At 36.1% G+C, this 22,174-nt stretch overlaps 1 protein-coding gene across 26 annotated transcripts in view; it reads right to left on the minus strand.

Moving 5' to 3' along the window:
- Window positions 1-22,174, minus strand: part of Sipa1l1 (signal induced proliferation associated 1 like 1) — a 334,454-nt gene that overhangs the window by 232,115 nt on the left and 80,165 nt on the right. For 11 of the 26 annotated variants that reach the window (XM_063241579.1, XM_063241584.1, XM_063241593.1 and 8 more), the window contains 2 exons: window positions 10,073-10,143; window positions 3,702-3,780 (listed from right to left, as the gene is read on the minus strand). The exons of 5 other annotated variants lie outside the window; for them this stretch is intronic. The gene's annotated coding sequence lies outside the window, so the exon portion shown is untranslated. Of the gene's footprint in view, window positions 1-3,701; window positions 3,785-10,072; window positions 10,144-22,174 lie in introns of all 26 variants that reach the window. 10 more of the 26 variants (XM_063241587.1, XM_063241594.1, XM_063241591.1 and 7 more) reach the window with 2 other exon arrangements.

Consider the following 22,174-nt stretch of genomic DNA (forward strand, 5'->3'; position numbering starts at 1 on the left):
GGTTGGGCTGGGCTTAACTTCCTCTCTGTCTGTTTAAGTTTCTTGTCTCATTGAAATCTGACCACTAGCAGGCAAGGACCCTACCTTGTTTGTGGCAGTCCCAATCCTAAAGCAGTCTTTGGCATATAATAAGGTCTTAATTTACAGTGCTGAGTGAGCTGAGAGAAATGAACTCTTGAATTTTTTAGAGCCCTTTGGGAAGTTTTCCATGTGTAAGTAGAACACTAAAAGATAATTTTCAACCACTTGAAAGTACTTAACATTCATAGCTTGAGAATGACCACAAGCAGTTCCCTCAACATCTTCATTTTACAAGGCTGGACACTAAGGTCCATAACATTTACCCAGTACCACAGAAATCCTTATATAACTACTCAAATGATGTACAAGCAGCACAGTCAGATGATCACTCACTTGAGTCACTATTTTTTTTGTTGTTATGGAAACAAAATTGTTGCAACTAATTAGAGAAATGAACTGAATTGCTATCACAAGTATTTATTTTTTTCATCTAGGGTATGTAAAAAAATATTCAGCTAAGGTTTCTGGCAATGTACCTGGTTAGACAGCACAGCTGAAAAACCTAGGGCAGGTTTTAGATACTGCTAAAGTGACAGATAGCAATTCACAGCAACCAGGAACTGAAAGTCAAACTGTCTAGATGCAAAAGCTTAGTCTCCACTCCTTCTTCTCCAAACTTGTCCTTATCAAAATCTCGTATAAATCTGCAGTCAGAATAAGAATAGCTAAGTATCTGTAATTTAGTAATTGCCATAGGTTTCACATTTACTGCACAATGTTTCTCCATAAAATGCAGAAATGTAAGGCCCTACCCAGAAAGCTCCCCATTTTCAGTGAAGAAATGTCACTTTACAGAATTAACCATTTTCCTGTGCCAATCTATTTGGTTTTGATTTTTTGTTTCATTTTAAGATGAGGTTCTTGCTATGCTGCTTAGGCAAGCCTGGAAATCCTTGACTCAAGTGAGCTTCCTGCTTCAGCCTCCCAGTAGTGGAGACATGTCAAATATATGTCACTAGACTTGGATGGCCCTTATTCTAATCTGAATACCCTGAAGTTTACAAAGTTCTTGGTTGTCACTTTATTTTCCTCTTGATACTCTGCTACCCATACCCCAAACTACATCATCACAACCTCTAAGCACTGCGCCCCTTCTCCAGCAGCTCAGGATTAGGCCAGAGTGAGGCAGTGGAGTGTAACTCTCCCTTCAGCTTCCATTCCTACTCATGTGACTGTCTTCCTCCAGGACACAGACCTGATCCTGACTTACCAACATATTCAATGCTCGTTTGCTAGACTAGCTAGAAACAATGACTCTCAGACACTTAAAAGTAAGCAAAAGTTTTTCCACAAACATCACTTCTTTTATATACCCCACCTCATAAGTAAACAGCAACATCACATTCCTCATTCTTCATATGAGAATGTCAGTGGAAAGAAGTCCAGTGTCACAGTGTAGTAAAACCTGTCTTTGCATATAAAAGCTCTTGCTCTCCTGCCACTCTAACTATATGGCCTCTTATGAGGAAGCTGCCATGTGCAATTACACATACAGCTACAGTAGTAGCTGCTTTGTTGAGAGAACATCTCTCATCTGCTTTGATGAGAGAAAGAGGCACAAGAAACAAAGCTTTTGACCTCTAGGATTTCTCAGGAGGAAGGTAAGGAGCAGAGAATAATGACACAGCAGATGGAATTAAAATGCAAAAAAAGGATAAGATATTGTTGCTCACACACATCTGCACTGCCCTTCGTACTTCATATATAGATTAAGTGCTCCCACAGAAATAGGCATGAGAGTCCCATCAAGAAGTTAGATTCAGCTTGGCTGATGGGAACAGGTCTTTTGGAGGTGACTCAAGAGGACTCTAAGGGACAGGATGTGAAGGGGTATTCAAAAGCATTCCAGAAATAGAGATCACCACAAGTCTGAGAAAAGAAAATGATCTGAGTAGTAAGAAACCTCTAGGCTGAAGTACTGGTTTTCTACTGGAGAGTAACAAAGGATACAGATCAAAACAAGGGAGATGGCTAACCAAAATCAGGGGTTTCAAGCTCATCTAAAATAAATGAGAAGCCCTGCAAGACAACAAGGAACATAATAAACTTGCTTTCTGACACACATGTGCATGTAAGATATACAAAACTGAGACTTTCTACAATGGATTTTTATAACTCTTATCCTCTAAGATAAAAATTCTTCTTTTATACTTCATTCCCTCTATTTTTACTGCAAAAGATTCAGATCTTTTCACTTTTACACTGCTACACTTTCACTTCTATTTGTCTCCTTCATGTTCCTACTTAAAAATGGTTCAAGCTTTCAAAGTAGGTATAATGCCTTTTGTTTCTTTTGCATGCCCCAAAGAACCTAGAATCATGAAAGTCATCCTATAAATATTATTGATGCATCAGGAAATCAAAAACCCACTATAAAGGAATAGAAATGGATTACATGAGAAGCCCCTATAAATAACACATACACATATACACACACTCCTACCTATCTCACCCTTTACAATCTTTACTCATTTATTCTTACTAGGTACTAAGCATTGTTTTAAAGTATGTCATGTATATTAACTTACATAATCCTCTTAAAATACCCATAAAGTACAAACTACTATCACTATTATTACCATTTGAAAGGAAGACATTAAAGTACAGATACATAAAGTAACTTGCCCAAGGTCACAAAGCTGGTATTGGTAGATGCAAAATATGAACACAGCGTAAAGTGCTAGCCAGAGTCATGCACTAAACCTCAGGCCATCATATTCTCTCTCAAAATAACACATTATACTTGAAAACATAAGAGGTCAGTTTTTACTGCTTCATTGTGGCAGCAACAAAATAGTACAGTACATAGTAAGGTCATTTTAAAAATGCATGCAAACCATAATTTTTTAAAATCACAAATATATAATTTCTATAGTATCTAAATAGTTCATTTAGATTCACACTTTGCATGCTGTTTTTATAGGAAGTACATCTGCTCATGATACCAAACATGACAAAATTAGCTATTTTGTGATTATGCAATAAAAATGCCAGGGCCATCATCTGATTAAACTAATAATGAATGATAAATACTGCTTCAAGAAATTTTTAAAAAATACATTAATGTATAAATGGCTAGCAAACACAATTGGAACTAAGTGACCTGGTATCTATTTAAAAAAACAAACAAACAAAAAAAACGAAACAGAGCTCCTCATCTATAAAAAGTCATCAACACTCACTTGGACAATGCAGAATAGAATCCCATAGTACATTTTGTAAATACCTATATGTGTAAATGTTGGCTCAAAGAATTCCTCAGCAGGGGCTGGGGATTTAGCTCAGCGGCATAAGCGCCTGCCTTGCAAGCAGGCAGTCATGGGTTCGATCCCCAGTACCAATAAAAAAGGAAAAAGACAAAAAAAAAAAAAAGAATCCCTCAGCAACAGTAAGCAAGGCTGACATAAATCTGAATAGTGAAGTAACAATGAAGAGAACTCCTGATTTCACATAACAATTAGAAGTCTTATTCCAAATAAGAAAATGGTTTTGTACAAATGTTCTAAAACCCTCCTTATGAGTTATAAAACAAAGCTAGTTTGCCTTAAATCCTTAAAATTATAAAGGATTACAAATATTAAAAGCTGGATTCATGGATTAAAAGCACTGGTGCCGCATACCTGTAATCCCAGCTCTCTGAAGGATGAATCAAGAGGATTGTCTTAAATTTAAGGCCGGCCTGAGTTGCATAGCAAGACCCTGTCTCCAAAAAATAGAAGAAAGCAGCTTAATTAAAACAGAACTACATGAAAGAGAAAACTATAAAAATATATTGAAAGAACAAAAATAACACCATTAAATTTTGGTTCTTGTGCACAAGACAAACTAGTTCATTAAAAACTACATGATCAACATGCTTAAGACCATAAACATCCATTCCAGTCAGAAATAGTGGCAAACACTAAGCACAGCAACTATTATGTAAGAAAAAACATTTAATTTACTTAATCATGTGTACAAATTTGCATTTAGGTATTTTGAGGGGTTAATAATGTAATGTAATTTAGGATATAATGAGAACACAGTAACTTTTATTACTGTTACTTTCAGCATGATTCTATTACTGTTCATTGTTTACCAACAGAAATAAAGAGCAGCTGGAGAACTGTCCTAGTTTCTTTGAGAGTTATCAACTGAAGCTAATGCTTCCTGAGAGAGAACTCCATTTTGAAAGGGTCTAAGAACTCCTCCAGTGTTCCCGAAGTCCACACAGACCCTGCTCAGCACATGGCAGAGCAAAGCCAACTCTGCAGCAGAGCCTGGGCATCCTCCGACAGTCAGCACTGTGCTCTTTGCTCATACTATAAAGGGCAGTCTTTCCCACTAGTAAACAGCAAGGAGGGCTAATTTCATCATAAATTGTAATGGACAACAGCACAAAATGAAGAACTCTTTGACAGCAGACCTCACTTCTTCCTGTCCTGTTTAGACAACCTTACATTCAATATGTGGAAACCCTCCAACTCCCCTAAAGAATCTCAAAATCAGTTGGATTTTCATGACATTGAAATATTCTTTATATCAAAAACACAATTTGTAAGAGGCCATGAGAAGACTGGAAAATAGTGGCATGTTCTCTCACATGTCATCCTAAAGAACATAATTGTGAAAATCTTTCTTCATCTCCTTTGCAAAACAGGAATGTTCTGAGAAAGATAATGATTACCTCATGGCTAGGAGACCCTACACACCATCTTATCAAAGAATATCTGCTGAGAACTCTCGCTAGCTGCAGGTGCTGGAACTGGGAAGGCTGGTCACTTTAATGTTGGAGAAGAGACCTCAAACTAGGAATAAGGTTCAACCCTGACAGAACTAAAATCTGAAAGCAATGGTAAGTCCCACAGTACAACTTGTGAAAACAGTTAAGGAGGCCAGGTTAAACAGCTGAATCAATCAGATTCTTTCACTTCAATTTCCTATGCAATGTGATCAAGTGTATCTTGATTGCCCATCAGGTCAGCTTCTTAGAACATTTGTAATTAAATGTACCTATCTGTGGTGGATTAAAACCTGGTGATCAACTTAAACACCAGTTGAAGTGAATCAGTGTGGTGCTGAGTTTAGATGGCCCACCTGAGGAAAGTTGCCCGCATAAAAAGGAGACCTGGAAAGGAAGAGTAGTGTTGTGAGTTCTCCTAAACATTGTTGTTTGGAGCTGCTGGCTTTCCCAATATAAATTTGGCTGTTACCAGAGGAGCTTGGGACTTGATTGCTGAGAGTGGCTGCAGTTCACCGTGGGGGAGCTCTGGTCCTTACTCTAGGCATAGTTTCCTAGCTTCCAGGAGGGAATATGTGTGCTGTTCAATCGCCAGGAGAAGCTTGTCACACTGGCTTCCTGATATGAACTCAGCTATTCTATTCATCAGAGGAACTTGGGACCTTGTTGTCACTGAGGATGGCTGTGGTACTTTTCAGCGGAGCTCTGATCCTTATTTTAAGCATGACTTCTAGGCTCCAGGGCAGAGTCCTCAACCTACTGGCACAGATCCTTCACTCTGCTGGCATGGACTTTCTAGCTTCCACACCACTGACTACTGGGTCTTCCTAGTGTAAAACCATGCAAGATACTTGCATGAGTCATTGTCATGGGCTGTAGGCCACCAGCTGCACTCATGGGGGGCACTGTCATGGGCTCTCTCTAGGACTTCAGCTGGACTCTTGCAAGAAATTGCTGTGGGATCTTGGCCCTCAGCTGGATTCCTTGGGTCTCAATGTGTGAACGATTTCCTGCACTTCATGTATTTAACTCTTGGGTGACTATTACAAAATACTACTGTAAATTCTGTGTCTTGTATTGCCTTGTTCTCCTTGCAAAGCCCAAACTACAACAGTATCTCTACCTGGTAACATATGCACAGTCTTGTTTAGTACTTTATACCAGAATTTCTTATTAAAATAGATACCAAAAGTATATTAGGTTGTTAATAACATTATTTTTATAATGGAGACATCTCAAAAAAAGGTTTTGACTTAAACACTGTATATAAATTATGACCTAAGGATATAAATTATACACTTCATGCTAATCATCCCTCAAAAGGATTTACATTTCAAAATTAAATTTACTAACACACTCATAGAGAACGAAATTCTTAGAGTCCTCAAAATCCTCATTTATAAAATGAAGGTAAAAATCTCTTTTAAAAATTAAAAATAAAACCTCTTTTAAAGGACTCAATAATAAAAGTATGTGAGAAAAGTAATTCAAGATGGGTCATTAACATAAAAGCTAAATACATGAAGCTTTCAAGAGAAAACAGGTGATTTATTGTCAAGATAAGGATGTTAGGCAGACACAACACAAAAATTATAACACTAAAAAAGTGATCACTTGATTTTATAACATTAAAAACTTTGATTCATCAAATGATACTTTTTAAAAAAGACTAAATGTGCACCAAAAACGGGAGAAACAGCTGCAAGACCTAGGTTGCACAACAGGATACCACGTTTCCCTGAAAATAAGCCCTTGCGTGATATATAATATATAAGCACTACCCCTAAAACAAGCCCCAGTTAAGATTACCAACCAATGGAATATTTAGTGCATCCACTATAATACACAACACATACTAAATTATAAAATAACATTAATATATAATTATAGATATTGAAGTATAGATAATACGTCAAATACATGATAATATAAATTATAATTAAGTATAAATACCCAAGTTGAGTGTCTTTGGAGGAGAGATAAATGCCTATGTAAACAGATTAACTCAAAACTTACTGCCTAATGACCAATTTGAGAACAGATACACATATAGTTAATACCTCTACTTGGAAAACAATGATGTGGTTGTTCCTAATATTAATCTTCATAATTCAATACAATGTGTATAGCAATGGACACACTTAATGTGCTTGTGTGAAATAAAATAATTTTCTGAATTTTGCTGCCTGCAATTTTTCACTCCTTTTGTGTGGACCATCATTCTTAACTGTCATCATTTTTGGTGACACGCCTGTCTCATATGTCTTCAATTAACACTTGACTTAATGGATTTAATGGGAACTCTGTGAACCCCAGCCTATAAGAGATTGTGACATGGATGAAGGATTTATGGGGTAAAATTATTGACAGTTGTGATGTCAGTGTACTATGAGCAGTGTACATGGACAAGTGCTCATTAACTACAGAGAGCACTGCTGCTAAATGTGAGAGGAACCAATGGTTCTCCAGGAAATGGAGTCACGAGAAATTCAGGCTGAAATTCAGGGATTAGAGAGTTATGAAAATGTTCCAGAAGAAGATGACATGGCTGTCTATGAATAAATGTAGATTATTATATATGAATAAATGTTCATTTAAAAAATAAATTCCCTGGAAATAAGCTCTAGTTCATCTCTTGGAGCAAAAATTAATGTAAGACCCAGTCTTGGTTCTGGAAATATGATAGGATATGTAAAGAACTCCTACAACTCAGAGATGAAATGTTTACTGCCACTCATTTGTAATACCATGGGTAGAGGGAAGGTGTGGACAAGAGGAAGGGATTGATGGAGATTCTCTCCTATGAAGAATTAAACATTGGTAGCCAGAAAAGGAGATTAGATAGTTTAGAAGGCTACTTGAAGGAGAAATGGGAAATAAAAATTAGATGCTGGTATGGTTAATCATTAAAAATTACATGTACACACTACCAGTAAGTTTCCATTGACAAAACACTTAAGATGGCAATTTTTATAGCCCATTAAAACTGATTTCAAAAAAAAAAGCCTTTTGCCTAATTAATTAGCTGCTGGAAGCTATTCAAATTTACTTAATTACCCAGATTAGGAAACAAAAATTGTTTGGATGGAAAGTATATTTACTTTTTTTTTTTTTTTGTCTTTTGTGAGACAGGGTCTCGCTATACAGTTCAGGCTAGCTTTGAGCTCACTTTGTAGCCCAGGCTGGTCTCGAACTCACAATGATCCTCCCACCCTAGCCTCCGCTGGAGTGCTGGGATTACAGGCGTAAGCCACCATACTCGGCTTGTATATTTAGTTTAAAAACTGGATTCATAACCGGGTCTGATGGCATGCTCCTAGAATCTCAGCACTCAAGAGACTGAGGCAGGAGGATTGTTGCAAGTTCAAGACCAGCTTGAGCTACAAAGTGAGCTCAAGGTCAGCCTGAACCACATGGCAAGACCCTATCTCAAAAAAGAACACTCCCTGCCAAAAAACTGGATTCCGACCACACATCAAAACATTATGTTTTGTCTGAAAATAAACTAACTCATTAATAAACCAACACTATAAAGATAAAAAGTAATATAAAGTGGCACAGTTACCAATAATTACTAAAGTTGTTCAATATAATTCCTTAGTCAAGATTTTATATAATTATGAATTTGATTTTGTCTAGACAAGCTATTGAGCTGTACTCATAAAACATACCAGCCTACCCTCCAAGTTCTATATATACATATGGATATACATATACATATGTATATTACAGATAGTTATCTACTATAGTATCTTAAAACATAGAACAGATAGTGTTTTAATATATAGATGTTGACTACTCATAAAAACGATTTATTTTTAGTATTTTTCAGACTGCTTTTGGGGGGTTTTGTTTTGTTTCATTTTTTGTGGTGCTTGTAATTGAATCCAGTGTGCACTAGGCAAATGTTCTACTACTGACCTAGTTCTACAGCTCCCAAATGTCTTTATATTTCTTACAAGTTTTTCAAATATAAATTTAAACATATGATGAATGATCAGTATGTACTACTGTCTCATCTAATTTGTCCTTCTTTTTGCTTTTGGACCCGATCATAAAGGGGTTGTTATGCACACACACTATTATTTTGCAGTTATACCAAACAGCAGCTTGAGATGCTGTTTTACACAATTAATAAAAGATTCTAAACTCTGCAGTTCTGTTTCAGGGCTGTTAGAATCTGTATAGACTGAAATGCCACTTAGAAAATGATACCACATGTGAAATAATATAATTTTCCTTCTATTTTCAATAGGAAAGAAAAAAACAAATAAACAATTTCTGTGCACCAGTAACACCACAGTGAATCAGAGTTTTGATCAGGGTAGCTAAGATGTGAAACTAATAAATATTCTATAGAAAAAAAGGATTACTAACAAACAGAAGTATGCTATTTTCAACTAAAATGCAAAGGCATACTACCATAGAATGTGAGGAGAAAGGCATCACGAATCCTTGGAAAAAAATACAAAATTTAACATAGTGACTTAGTCATTGAAGGCAAAGAGATGTGGGTTCAAATCCCACCCCAGCTATTTATCAACCAATATGATCCTATAGAAATCATTAAGCCTTATTAGTAACAGGAAAATATCCATCAACATCTCATGAGCATAAAGATTAAATGATATAATAGATGCAAAAGTATTTAGTAAAGTCCCACATACAAATTAAATATTCAGGTGGCTGGGGATTTAGTTCAGTGGCATAAGCATCTGCCTGGCAAGCGTGAGGTCATGAGTTCGATCTCCAGTACCAAAAAAATTAAATATTCAAGTCCCACATACAATTAAATATTCAAATGTGTGTGTGTGTGTATTTAAAGGGACTTGATATTGTTTTTACAGTGCTGTGGATTGAGCCTCAGGCCTAATGTATGCTAGGCAAACACACTACTACCAAGGCACATTTTCAGCCTTTATTATCATTATTAACTTAAATATTTCACAGGAAGGATTTGGAATTATCAAAAGTTCATAACCTGTAACAGCCAAGTTCAGTAATAGAAATCATATCAATTAAAAATTTTTAATTCAGGAAATTTAGCTTATAGTTTTAAACAATCAATGTAAGTACTCAACTCTCCTTTTTCCTATCCAAATAACTTAAGGAATGAGGGAAAAAAAGAACAAAAAGAATTATTTGGAAATCAAGTATTATAAGCAATCATTTACCTCACCAAACAGTGGCACAGATACAATCATAGCAAAAGATAAAACTAAACAATTTCCATAAGTAGAGCTATAAAATTAAGCACATTATTCCTCTTACCTGCACATCAATTTATTAGAGACACACTGTGATGATTTCCTGGGATATGGTGTAACTATTTGAACAAGTACCTGTTCATGATAAAAACATGGACTTAGTAAAAATGTATTTTTCTCATGTCTTTGCAAACTCACTCATGAAAAGATCTAGGAAGTTCTTACACTGTAACAGGCCTTACCCAATACTAATATGGCAACAAGGAGAATTCTTTCAGGGCAAAGAGCACTCATAAAAGTATGTACAAGTGAAAGAATAGATAAAGGAAGGAAGGAAGTAATACCAAATAGACATGGCCAGGGTTAATAGGACATGAAGGCTGTTTTGTTTAATCTTCATCCTGAAAACTGAGGTTTTTACAATACACACCATTTTGTTGATATTTGCTATCTCTTGTATCTAGACATCCCTTGTCCTCCCTTGCTCTGAGCCTCAAAGTCATAGGTAAGGCTTTTTGGAGGTGGCAGATCTACAGTACATGATGCTGGGGGATCGAGGATGTGATGCAAGGATTGGTTTATGGTGTAATGCTAGGATTAAAACTGACCCACCCTGGCTGTGCATGCTATTTGTTCTAAAAGTGGGCAGTGTAGAGGGATTTAAGAAACAGAAAGAGGGCCATTGGTTGTTGCTTGCCCCGTGGAGCTTGCTTCCTCATTATTTTGCTGTTTTGTTGCATTCTGTCTGCCACAAACTATTTCTCCACTGCTGCCTGCCAAGAACTGTTTGCCTTCTGCAGTGCTGCTCCTCCATGCCACCCTGACTTGGAGCCAGTCAACAATGAACTGAAACCTCTACAAACTGTAAGCTACAATAAACCTTTCCTCCTTTAACTTTGAGTGTCAAGTATTTTGTCTCAACAACAATAAAAGTAACTAAGACAGTGTTATTGTTTGCAGTACTAGAAGTTGAACTCACACATGCTAGACAAGCACTCTACCAGTGATCAACATCCCCAGCCCCTTATTTATTTTTATATTTGAGACAAGTTCTTATTAATTTGCCCAAAATGACCTTGATTGGAGATCCTCCTGATCCAGCCGCCTAGGTAGCTGAGAATACAGATGTGTATCACCACATCCAGCCCACTTTGTGGTCAATGATTAAATTTCTGCTTAAATTTTATTTATAGTACTGTACTCAGCTTTTATAAACATTACTTATTCAGTTATAAAACTATAAATACTTCAGTACCTTTGTTCACAGAAAATAACAATTTTTAAGTGTCTACATTGTATCCATCCTTCAAGGATAGTTCTAAGACCACTTTGTTCAGAAAGCAAGTTTCAATAGGACTTACCTCACACTAGATTACCCTTCTATCTTTTTTATGGTCATCTTTCTAAACACGATGGATCTCTTGAACACTTATGTACCTTGAGGACAAGCTACATGCCTAATTTTCCCAGGGCAGGGCCCTATAGGTTCTACAGAGTTTAAGATAAGACACCAACAAATAAATCCTTTTCTTTATTTCTTTTTAACACTTTAGTTAAGCAACAAATTTCTCTAACTTTATCAGTTCCTACTGGCATTATATTTACTGCATCTTTAATCAGGATGCTTACTTGAAAATATTTTCTTAATTTGGGAAAGTATGGATCTAAAACAGCTTTCTTGCTATAACTCTATTTGTCATTCATCTGAGATTCAGTAAGTCCAGTTCTATGTGACTGGTGCCTATAACATCTAAAGCGGTCAAAGAATCATTTTAACTACACCAAAGGATCTAACAATTACAGTTTTCTATGTATAACCACAAAATCAGAGTTAAAGAAGACCCACTTATTCTTTCCTACTATGTGACCTTTAATCCTTTTCAGTCTCACTGTCCTCATAAAATGTGTGCCTAGCTCATAGTACAAGTGAAGATTAAAAAATCATGTATGACAATGTCTGCACACAAACATGGGAACATAAGACTCGCTCTGTTCCAGACTTGACTCCACTATGAAGTTTTGTATTTTTGAAAGCCATAATTCATTGATTTTAGATCTCCTGGTTTCATTTCATGATCAAAAGACTCTACCATTAAAAGCTGGGATCTAGACCTCAGGATTGCAATTCTCCCACAATTATTCCATACAGCTATAAAAGTCAGACTCAACTCACAAATGCATATTCGGCCTGCAATAAATTTACTTGCACTGTGATTTTCTATTTGAATTTCTTTTTGATCAAAACTATTTTGGGTAAAACAGTGGATGAGTCATTCTTGGCATACTGGTATAAGGAAAAGTAATTACTGTACTAAAACCAAAAAACCTTTGTTTTAGATTTCCTAGGTTAAGTTATCTGATCAACACTTTTAAAAGTCACAATAAAATTGATAGATACTTGAAGTATTTCATACATTTGCTAATTGTGAAATGCATGATAAATTGTACCTATTAGTGACTACTCTGCTTACATGTCACAAAAGAATCAATGCTCAATCTGGAGATCTGAAGAACTTACTGCACAGTATACCCTTGATGTTAAGGGAAAATAATAGCGTTTGCAACTACTGAGCTATTCAAAGTCAAACTACTACAGATTAATTTAAAAATCGAAAAATTCCCCAGGAGGAAATTGCTTTAGATGAAAGTGCTAGTCAGAGAGCTAATTCTCACTGTTCCTCAACACATGCAGTCTATACAAAAACTGACACCACTCCACACCCACCTAAATGACACAAATCAAAGAGTAAAACCACAAAGTGTTGGTCACGATCTACATCTGAAACTTTCAGTGAGCTGGTTCTGACAATGAGTTGGTAAACTACTTAAAAGATTTTCTAGTGTCTACTGAATCTGAATAAATGCATATTCTATAACTTGAGCAGTCCCATTCCTAGGTATAAATAGAAACACACACATGTGTCCCCAAAAACAAAAAACAAGCATCAGGGTATAGCAATATTAGTAATGGCAAAAAACTGCAAGAAAAGGAATGAAATAAAGAGGTAAAAAGAAAACTCAGATATTCAGAAGTACATTATAGAATTATACAACCCTCCTCTCCTCTGAAAAAAATCTATGTACAAAGAAATGGATAAAGTTTTCAAACAGTATACTGAACAAAAAACAGACCAAACAGTACATACTAAATTACTTCTTTTTCACAAAATTCAAAATCAGGCAAAACTAATCTGTGTAACAGGTCAGGACAGTGGTTAACTTTGGTGGTATGGGGTGGGAGGAAATGGGGAAAAAACAAAGGGACTTTCCGGAATGTAAGTGCTGGTTACATAGATGTTAAGTTTGTGAAAATTTATCAAGGTGAATGCTTAAGATCTATCTATTCACTTCTCTATATGCATGTTTCACTTTTTTAACTTACAAGAAAAAAAGACATATATTCTATACAAGTAAAAAGCATATATATACAGGTTCTCATTTTGCAGTCTATAAGGCTGGCCTTGAGTTCACTTTGTAGCGCAGTCTGGTCTCAGAACTTGCAATGATCCTCCTGTCTCAGTCTCCTGAGTGCTGGAATTACAGGCGTGTGCCACCATGCCCAGCCATAAATATTTTTCCAAAAATTAATTCCTTTTCATCAAGTTGTCACTGATATGTATAATTCATTATTATGTGTTTTTTTACCAATACCACATTTTCTTCTCAAATATTTTATTTATAATTAAAAAATGTGTTTAATTTAAAAATTAAAATTGTACACATTAGCATATATGTTGTTTTGAAATATGTATGCAATGTAGAATGGCTACACTAAACTAACTGATACATTTATTACCTCATGGACTTCTTTTTCTGTGGTGAAAATGTTTAAAACCTATTCTTCAATATTCAATAATATTATACACTTTAATTAAATAGTCACCATGTTGTACAATAGATCTCACTTATTAATTTATTATCTTGCCTGTTGTTTTCATTAAATTTATTTTTTAACTGACAAAAACTATTATTAATAGGATATTGTAGGGCTGGGGATTTAGCTCAGCAGCATAAGCGCCTGCCTTGAAAGTGCACAGTTATGAGTTCAATCCCTGGTCCCAATAAAGAAAAAAAAATAGGATATTGTGGGATGTTCTGGTACACATATACACTATATAATGCTTAAAACTGATTAAAAATGTCTATCTTCTCAAATATTTATTGTTTCTTCATGCTGAAAACTTTCAAAATCCCTCTAGCTTTTTTATATACACAGGACATGACTTTGGGGGGGGGCTGGTAGGGAGGGGCTGTGTTGTTTGTTTTTTGTTGTTCTTTTGAGACAATCTCAATATATAGTTCAGGCTGGCCTTGAACTCACTGTAGAAGCCTAGCCTCAAACTCATGCCTCAGCCTCCTGAGTGCTGGGATTACAGATGTGTACCACCATATCCAGCTAGGACATGACTGTTATCTGAAGTCATTAAACAACACAAGCCCATCCCAAAACATCTCACTCCTAACAAACTACTGTAAGATAAAATTTCCTCTCCCCTACTCTTCTCTCTCCCCAACCTCTGGTAGCCACCACTTTACTCTCAATTTCTATGAGACCAATGTTTAAATATTCTACATATGAATGAGATCGTGGGCACTCATTTATCTGTGCCTGGCTTATTTCAGTATATTTTGTATACACAGTATACTTCAGTGTCATCCATGTTGCTGCAAATGACAGTATTTTAGTATACTTGACACAGTTTACTGACACAGTTTACTTACACAGTATACTTCAGTTCTGTCCATGTTGCAAATGACAGTAGTTCCTTCTCTTTTTAACTATATACTAGTTCACTGTGTATATACACAATTTCTTTCCTGTTTGATGGATATTTAGGTTGATTCCATATCTTGATTAGTGTTAATGTTATAATGAACAAAGGCATAGAGAACTCTTTGAAATACTGATTTTAATTCCTTTAAGGTACATGCCATCATCATAGGCCAGCTGAATCATAAAAGTTGCAGTTTGAATTTTTTAAATTATTTTTACATGGTTTTCATAATGAGTGTGCTAAGTTACATTCCCATCAACAATATATAAAGGTTCCTTTTCTCTACATCCTCATTAACACTTATCTTTTTTTTTTTTTGTAACAGCCATAGAAATAGGTGTAAGGTTCACCATTTTGTATTTCTCTGATGATTTTTCAAATTATACAATGAAGACTTTTTTGTGGAGGAGACAGTCTCACTATGTACTACAGCTGCCCTTGAACTCACTCTATAGAACAGGCTGGCCTCAAACTTGCACAGATCCTCTGCCTTAGTCTCCTAAGTGCTGGGATTACAATGCGGGCACCACCATGCCTACCTCCTAGAATAAAAGACTTTCCTAGCTGCACTGCTGAATGCAGTCTTGGACATACCCATAAATTACTGGACATTATTTACAAATAGACTCTCTTGAGTTAAAGTATTTCCTTAACAATGCTAAGAAGTACACAATGAAATCTAGAAAATTCTTGTATTTAAGAACCTTAGTATTCCTACCTATCTGAACACTTAACTACGTGGAAAACTTGTCTATCCAGATTAACTAATTTTTCTAAGGTTTTAGTACTTGACTCATTCTTAAAAAGACTTGAAAGCATTTTACATAAATGGTTACCAAGTCAGAAAACATCAGAAAAAATGGACACCCTGTAAAATAAACTAACCCTGTGATATCAGGACAGGGATGATTTTTTAAAGTCAGTAAAGCCTCCAAATGAACATATGAGAAAATATGAAGCCAAATAAAGAGTTCTCCCTGTATATATTTAAGTTATATATGCACAGAAAATTTATACAAGAATATTTAGCAAAACATTTATCTCTGGGACTTCAGGTCATTTTCATTTTGTTTTATTTAATTGTATCACAGTGAATGAAAGTTAATTTTACGGTTACAAAATAAGATGAAAGATCTGAGGAAAACCTAATCCCTGTCAAAAAATGAAACAACTGACATCTTACTAATTAAAAAAATATATATAAATTTAGTTGAGAGAATTCGCACAACTTTAAGATTTTTCTCCCATACATTTCCTTCACCCTTCTAGCCTCTACCACAGTATCACTGCTAGCAAATATCAACCAAGCACATATACCAGAACAAATAAGAAAAGAACAGTAGCAGGAAATTGGTGCCAAAAATAGATATGATGCTTAGCTGAGGTAATTCCAGCTTTCCACCTCCAGATTTGAGCATGTGCTTATAATTTTGTATCACATACACATAAACTATGGTCTTTTTCAGCAAGTAAAATCATTCTTATTTGCTAAGATTAAATTGAGTAGATCAGTATTTCACAGTTTTCTATTTAAGTCACCATGACTTCCAGATGCTGTATTACCTGAACAAAAGTAAGGACCATTACATCCTATATCCAAGGAACCAAAATGTGAAAAGGTGAACTAAGCTCCCCAGGAGCTCTGGAATAAATCACTCACCAGGTGGAATTTTGCCCATTATTTCAATTACTCTTCCCAAGAGACTTAAGTCATTTCATTGGTTCAGAGAGAAAACCAAAGCCAAATCTGATTTACTCTTCTAGCCACTCAAACCATCCACATGAGTAAAAGAATTAAAACCACAATTAGAATCTAAATTTCCTGATCGTTTCTTTTAAAGTGATCTTACCCCTTAAGTAATTTAAAATAGTGCCTTAGCAAGCCAAAGAGGCATCCTCTAGATCAAGGTGACCTATAGTCCTGCATCAATCAGAAACTCTTCTATTCGGGAGAAACAGGCTGACTTAAGGATCAAACATCCTCCAATAATAGTAATAGTCTTATCCCCCAGCCTAACTCTCAACTAGAGAAAATTATGAGTATAAACAGCTACATTTATACTATTGCCATATTTTCTTTTAATGATTAGATTTTAAATGTAGGCTAGTATGAAGATACCTTTGACTTAAAGAAACAGGAACATTCCAATGAAAAAATACCTTTCACTTTCCCAATTTCACATTAGCCAATTACAGAAATGCCTTCTTTATCCAAAATTGAAAATTTATATTCTACTTTTCCTAAAATTTAGGGGATCTTCAGAATATAGAATTCCAGTGGCTACAGTTACCCCCAAGACCATGGTAAGGACGCCAAAGCCTCAGAAAACCATCAGCCCCATGGTGATCATCCACCAGGAATGACGGACAGGAGCCCTCTAGGATGGGAAGGTGAGGCCAGCACAGGCCTTTATCAGTAGAGAATACCATCCATCTAGACAGTTAAGCATGATGATTTGATTAACCAGGTAAATTGGCACTGGAGAGCATAACTGATATCAAATACCAAACCCCAGAACATAGCCACACATATATTCAATGAATTCCTCAATAGTAACAGCAACACAGTACCAAGTCTGTACCAGGTCTTGAAGTGACAGCAGTCACTTCCCATGGTGAGCTTGCTGGTTCACAGCAGTGACAACATGTAAGCAGATGTAACAGAGTATGTGCCAAAAGCATTATCATCAAACATCATTTACTGATAGATTACTAATTGTTTGGAATTTTACATCTGCATTTCATTTAAGAGTCTCCATTATCCCATGATATAAATGCTGCAAATCTTAGATAAGTTACTTATTCCTTCCAGGTCTCAGTTCCAACTATAAAAGGGAGACAACTACTCCCTTAGGTTGAGATGAAGGTCAACACATACAAAGCACTTAGAAAGCTACAGGGCACATGACAATTGGTCAGTAACAGTCAGCTCTTATTATAATCACTGGTGTGGTTGATATTACAATGTAAAGATAACCTCAAGAATGATGAAGATGTAGAGAAAAAGTATGCAATGAAGAGCATTTAAAGAAAGAATAGTAACTATTATAATAGTTAAGGGGTATTAGACAAATTCCTAAGGTCTCTTCAACCATAGAATGGGGATGATTACCACCTGCACTACCACATTCCTCACAAGGCCATAAGAAACTGTCCCATTAATATAGAATTGTAAATTAAAGTCAAACACTGGCATTTACTAGAGGGTCACCACTAGATTTACAAAACAATGAACAGTATCAAATAACCATGAACATTAAATGAACATCCTAGATGACACACTAACAGCAACAACAACCTAAAAAAACAACAGTTTTGTAGGCATATTTTGTGGTACTGGGAGTTGAACCCAGAATCTTCACACTAAGCTACATGCCCCAGCTTTTTTTTTTTTTAATTTTGAAATTGGGTCTCACTAATTCACCAACTTGCCCAGGCTAAATTCAACTTCTCAGCCTGCCAGAGTGCTGGGATTACAAGTACGCACCACCACCATGCTAGCTAACAGTGCATATTTTTTTACAAAATCCATAGTAGCCAGATTAAAAACTAAAACCATGGTAAACTATCCACTAGACAGTGACACCAAACAGTATATAGCTGGACTCCTGTGCTGGTAGAATAAATCAGAAGTTTGAGGAAAGCACTTGTCACCATTTTTCAAAGGCAACATAAAGTGAGCAGAGAAAACCAAGTACCCCACAGCATCAAGGGGCTAGTGGGCACCACAGCAAATACAGCACAGCAGATCTGAACAGCCATTTATTTAGGATATAAGCACTTCAATAGTGACTTTCAAGCTTTTTCTTCATTATCTCCTAGGAAACTTACTTTCACTACAATAGTAATGTAAAAGTTAACAGAAAAATTTCCAATTTGGGCTTTTGCAAATTCAAACACATATATGCAAGAGCTTCTGGAATGATTTTAACTATGGTTAGTGTTATAAAGACCACAGACCTGCAAATTCCTGTCCTTTGAGATTTTCTAAACAGAAACCATTCCACTTTTTCTGCAGGGTATAGGAGAAAAAGGCAATAGCTTTGAATTTATCTCAAGAAAATAATCAGTATTACATAAAAATGTGTAGACTGAAAACCTGGGCACCTCTCCCTGAATGCAGAACCAATGCTTCAGCATTGGTTCAACTGAGTCTTATTACCATGTAATATGGAAATAAGTGGGCTATGCCATTTCCTTTTATCTTCAGTTGGCTCCAAGCAATGCAAATAAGGCTAGCTGAGATACTGATTTGTAATCCTTTAGACCAGCCAACAATTTCCGGTTTCCTCCCTTCCTGTTCCCTGTAAAATGGTTGACCACAGCAGGATGACAGAGCCAGATAGCTCGAGAAATGTCAACTGAGTACAGACCTTAAAATAAGAGGCTATGACTTCCCAGGGTACAAAAATTTACATATCAGAAACTGAAGTAAAAGCTTCCTAAATTCATTCATATGATATCCCAATTAAGTTCTCTTTCTCTCTGCATATTGTAGACGTGCTTGCTCTCTGCCTGGTTAGCTCAGCTCAGCTCACCTTGTTCATGTAATTCCCACCATCCTCATTGTCAGTCATCCTTGCAGCATTCGCTTCTTCACATGATAATAAATTCTAGAAGAGGCCTTGGATCAGGGCCTATGCCCTTAAATCCTCACTTGGATCACACTTAGAACCCCTTGGCTGCACATAACTTTGAATATGTCTGAGTGTCTTTACTCTTGCTGTGGGTTGCATCAGAGGTAGTAACTTGGAATTAACTCACTGGAATTCCAATAACATTTCTATAGGATTACAAATGTAACTTTACAGATTGTGAAGTGAATCAGAAAAGTGATTACATTATTTGGATTACAATATACAATATGTGAATTACAATAAAAATGGACTAAAATAATCCATTGTAAATATTTGAATACGTGATTAGACAAATTCGTAGTATTATTGGGCATTTGGGAATGGTATTTCCAAAAACTATTTAAGTGAGATGGAAAATATTCATCACAGTATGCTAAACATAATGGTTCCAATTCTGCTCTTACAAAATACAAATATTCAGCCAAATGTGATGGTGCACACCTACAACCTGGCACTCTAGATAATGAGGCAGGAGAATTACTGTGAATTTGATGTCAGATCCTGAACTATATAACAAGACTATGTCTCACTATCACCCCCCAAAAATATAAACATGCATAGAACACAAAATGTTAATATTAGAAACAAATGAGTTATACTTTTTGTTACTTTCTATTTTGCAAATTAGTTAAAACTGGCTTCTAAACTGTGCATGGTGGCACACACCTATAACCCCAGCACGTGGGAGGCTGAGATATTATGCTTACCATGAGTTCAAACCCAGCCTGGGCTACAAAGTCCAAACTGAAAAGCATAGTGAAACCCTCTCTCAAAAAAAAAAAAAAAAACTAACTTTCATTAAGTATTGGCAGGGGGAATTAAACAAAAGGTAGGCAAAAGGATATAGTAATTGGCAGTAATTCTGTTAATTACCTAATATCTACATTTTATTTGGTATAATGACTGCAATAATTAGAAAATATATTTTGCAGTAACACTTCAGGTAGGAAATATCTGTCAACTAACTGTTATAATCAAACAAGTTGGAAATATTTACACAAATCAGAATGTTTTACAACTGAGAGGTAATTTTGCTAGGAGATATTAACACTAAATGCTTATCTCCAAATAGTACATACATATTTAAATAGTTAGACACTCGTACAATCAAATGTTTGTCCAGTCTCTCTCCACTCACATCTGAGTACAGACACATTCTGCCAGGCTAAAATCAGATCTTGCTTCCAAAAAAATCCCAAACCAGGCGTGGTAGCTCATGCCTGTAATCCCAGCACTGGGAGGTTGGAAAGAAAGATCACTGCAAATTTAAGGCCAGGGTGGGCTACAACACGAGGTCAAGGCCAACCTGAACTTCATAGTGAAACCCTGCCTCAAAAAGACAAAAGAAAAAAAAAAAAAAAAACTAAGTTCCAAAGAATAAAGAGTGATCAGTATAAGTAAAAAGTATTAAATTAGTAACTTTTCTCAAGATAAAATTGTTCATGCTCATTAATTAATACATGCAGTAAACAGCTGGATTCTCACTATCGTTTCAGACAACTAAAATCCTCTGCACATTGGACAATATGCAGAAAGTCACAATTTTCAAAGAACAAAACTATTCTTTCCCTGTGTTCTCCCAACCACAAACCAGAAGCCTAATGGTGCCTCTCAAAGTTTCAGCTCCCTAAATGAATGGTTTTTTTAACTTTTGGATAAATAAAAACAGTCAATGAAGCAACTGGTTGCATGCTATACTCCACTAACTGCAATTATTTTACAAGAATACATTTTCCCTCTCCAATAAAATATGTGCCCATTTTAGTAGTTCATATTGGAAATATTTTATATGTAAACTTGGTACCTACTAGCTTTTGCTCAGCCTTTTTCTACCTCCAGGTGCTGAGATGGAAGTATCTTTGAATGTTTAGAAACTGACTCTTACAAGGCCAGAATAGTGACATAGCTCCCCATACCAGATGTTAATTGCCAGGATGACACTATCACAGCTTCTTTATAACCTCCTAAAGCCCCAAGTTAACATGCATGACTCTCTCATATCATAATAATATAAAACCCCAACTCAATAGTATGTGGAGTATTGTAGTCAGGGTTTACAAGGGAAAAGATTTAACACAGGATACATTTTATAGGATTATTTTATAATACTCACCCAAAATGTCAAAAGCAGAAGCGTGCAAAAATTAAAAAAAAAAAAAAAAAAGCATGTAATATATCTGCCCACACATCAGAGACCCAGAAAATTCAGTTTTGGAAGACCTGTACAAATTCAGGACCTGCATTCCCCCAGCAATGTCTGCACAAGTCCATCTGAAGACTTAGAGCCCATAACAGTGTCTCTTCCAAGTCTGTATCAAGGATCTGCACTGAGAAGGCCCAAAGGCCAGTGGCAGAAGCTACAAAGACTGTGCCAGTGGGGTAAGGATCTCTGCCACCAGCTTGAGAGATCTACACTAGAACCAGGAAATGATGCTCAGGGTAAGGACAAGAGTTCCCCAGAAAAGAACCACAGCCACCCTCAGAGATAGCAAGGACCCAAGTTCCCCCCAAAATGAGAACAGCTGAGTTTGTAAACCAGGAAAACCAGCATGACAAGCTCCTCCAAAAGAATCAAGAGCATATCATCTTCCCCAGGTCTCCTTTTGCATTGCTGCCAACAATCCACAGGTGCAATTTCCACACCCAAAATAACACTGCTCCAGTTCAGCTAAGTGTTACAAATTGACCATTAGTTAATCCACCACATGCAGGTAAAGTCTAAAGAGACCACTATGATCCCTATGTGCACATAAA

This window comes from Cavia porcellus, unplaced genomic scaffold (assembly GCF_034190915.1).
Source record: "Cavia porcellus strain 051 isolate PalLab524CR breed Dunkin Hartley unplaced genomic scaffold, mCavPor4.1 scaffold_31, whole genome shotgun sequence".
NCBI classification, from domain to species: domain Eukaryota; kingdom Metazoa; phylum Chordata; class Mammalia; order Rodentia; family Caviidae; genus Cavia; species Cavia porcellus.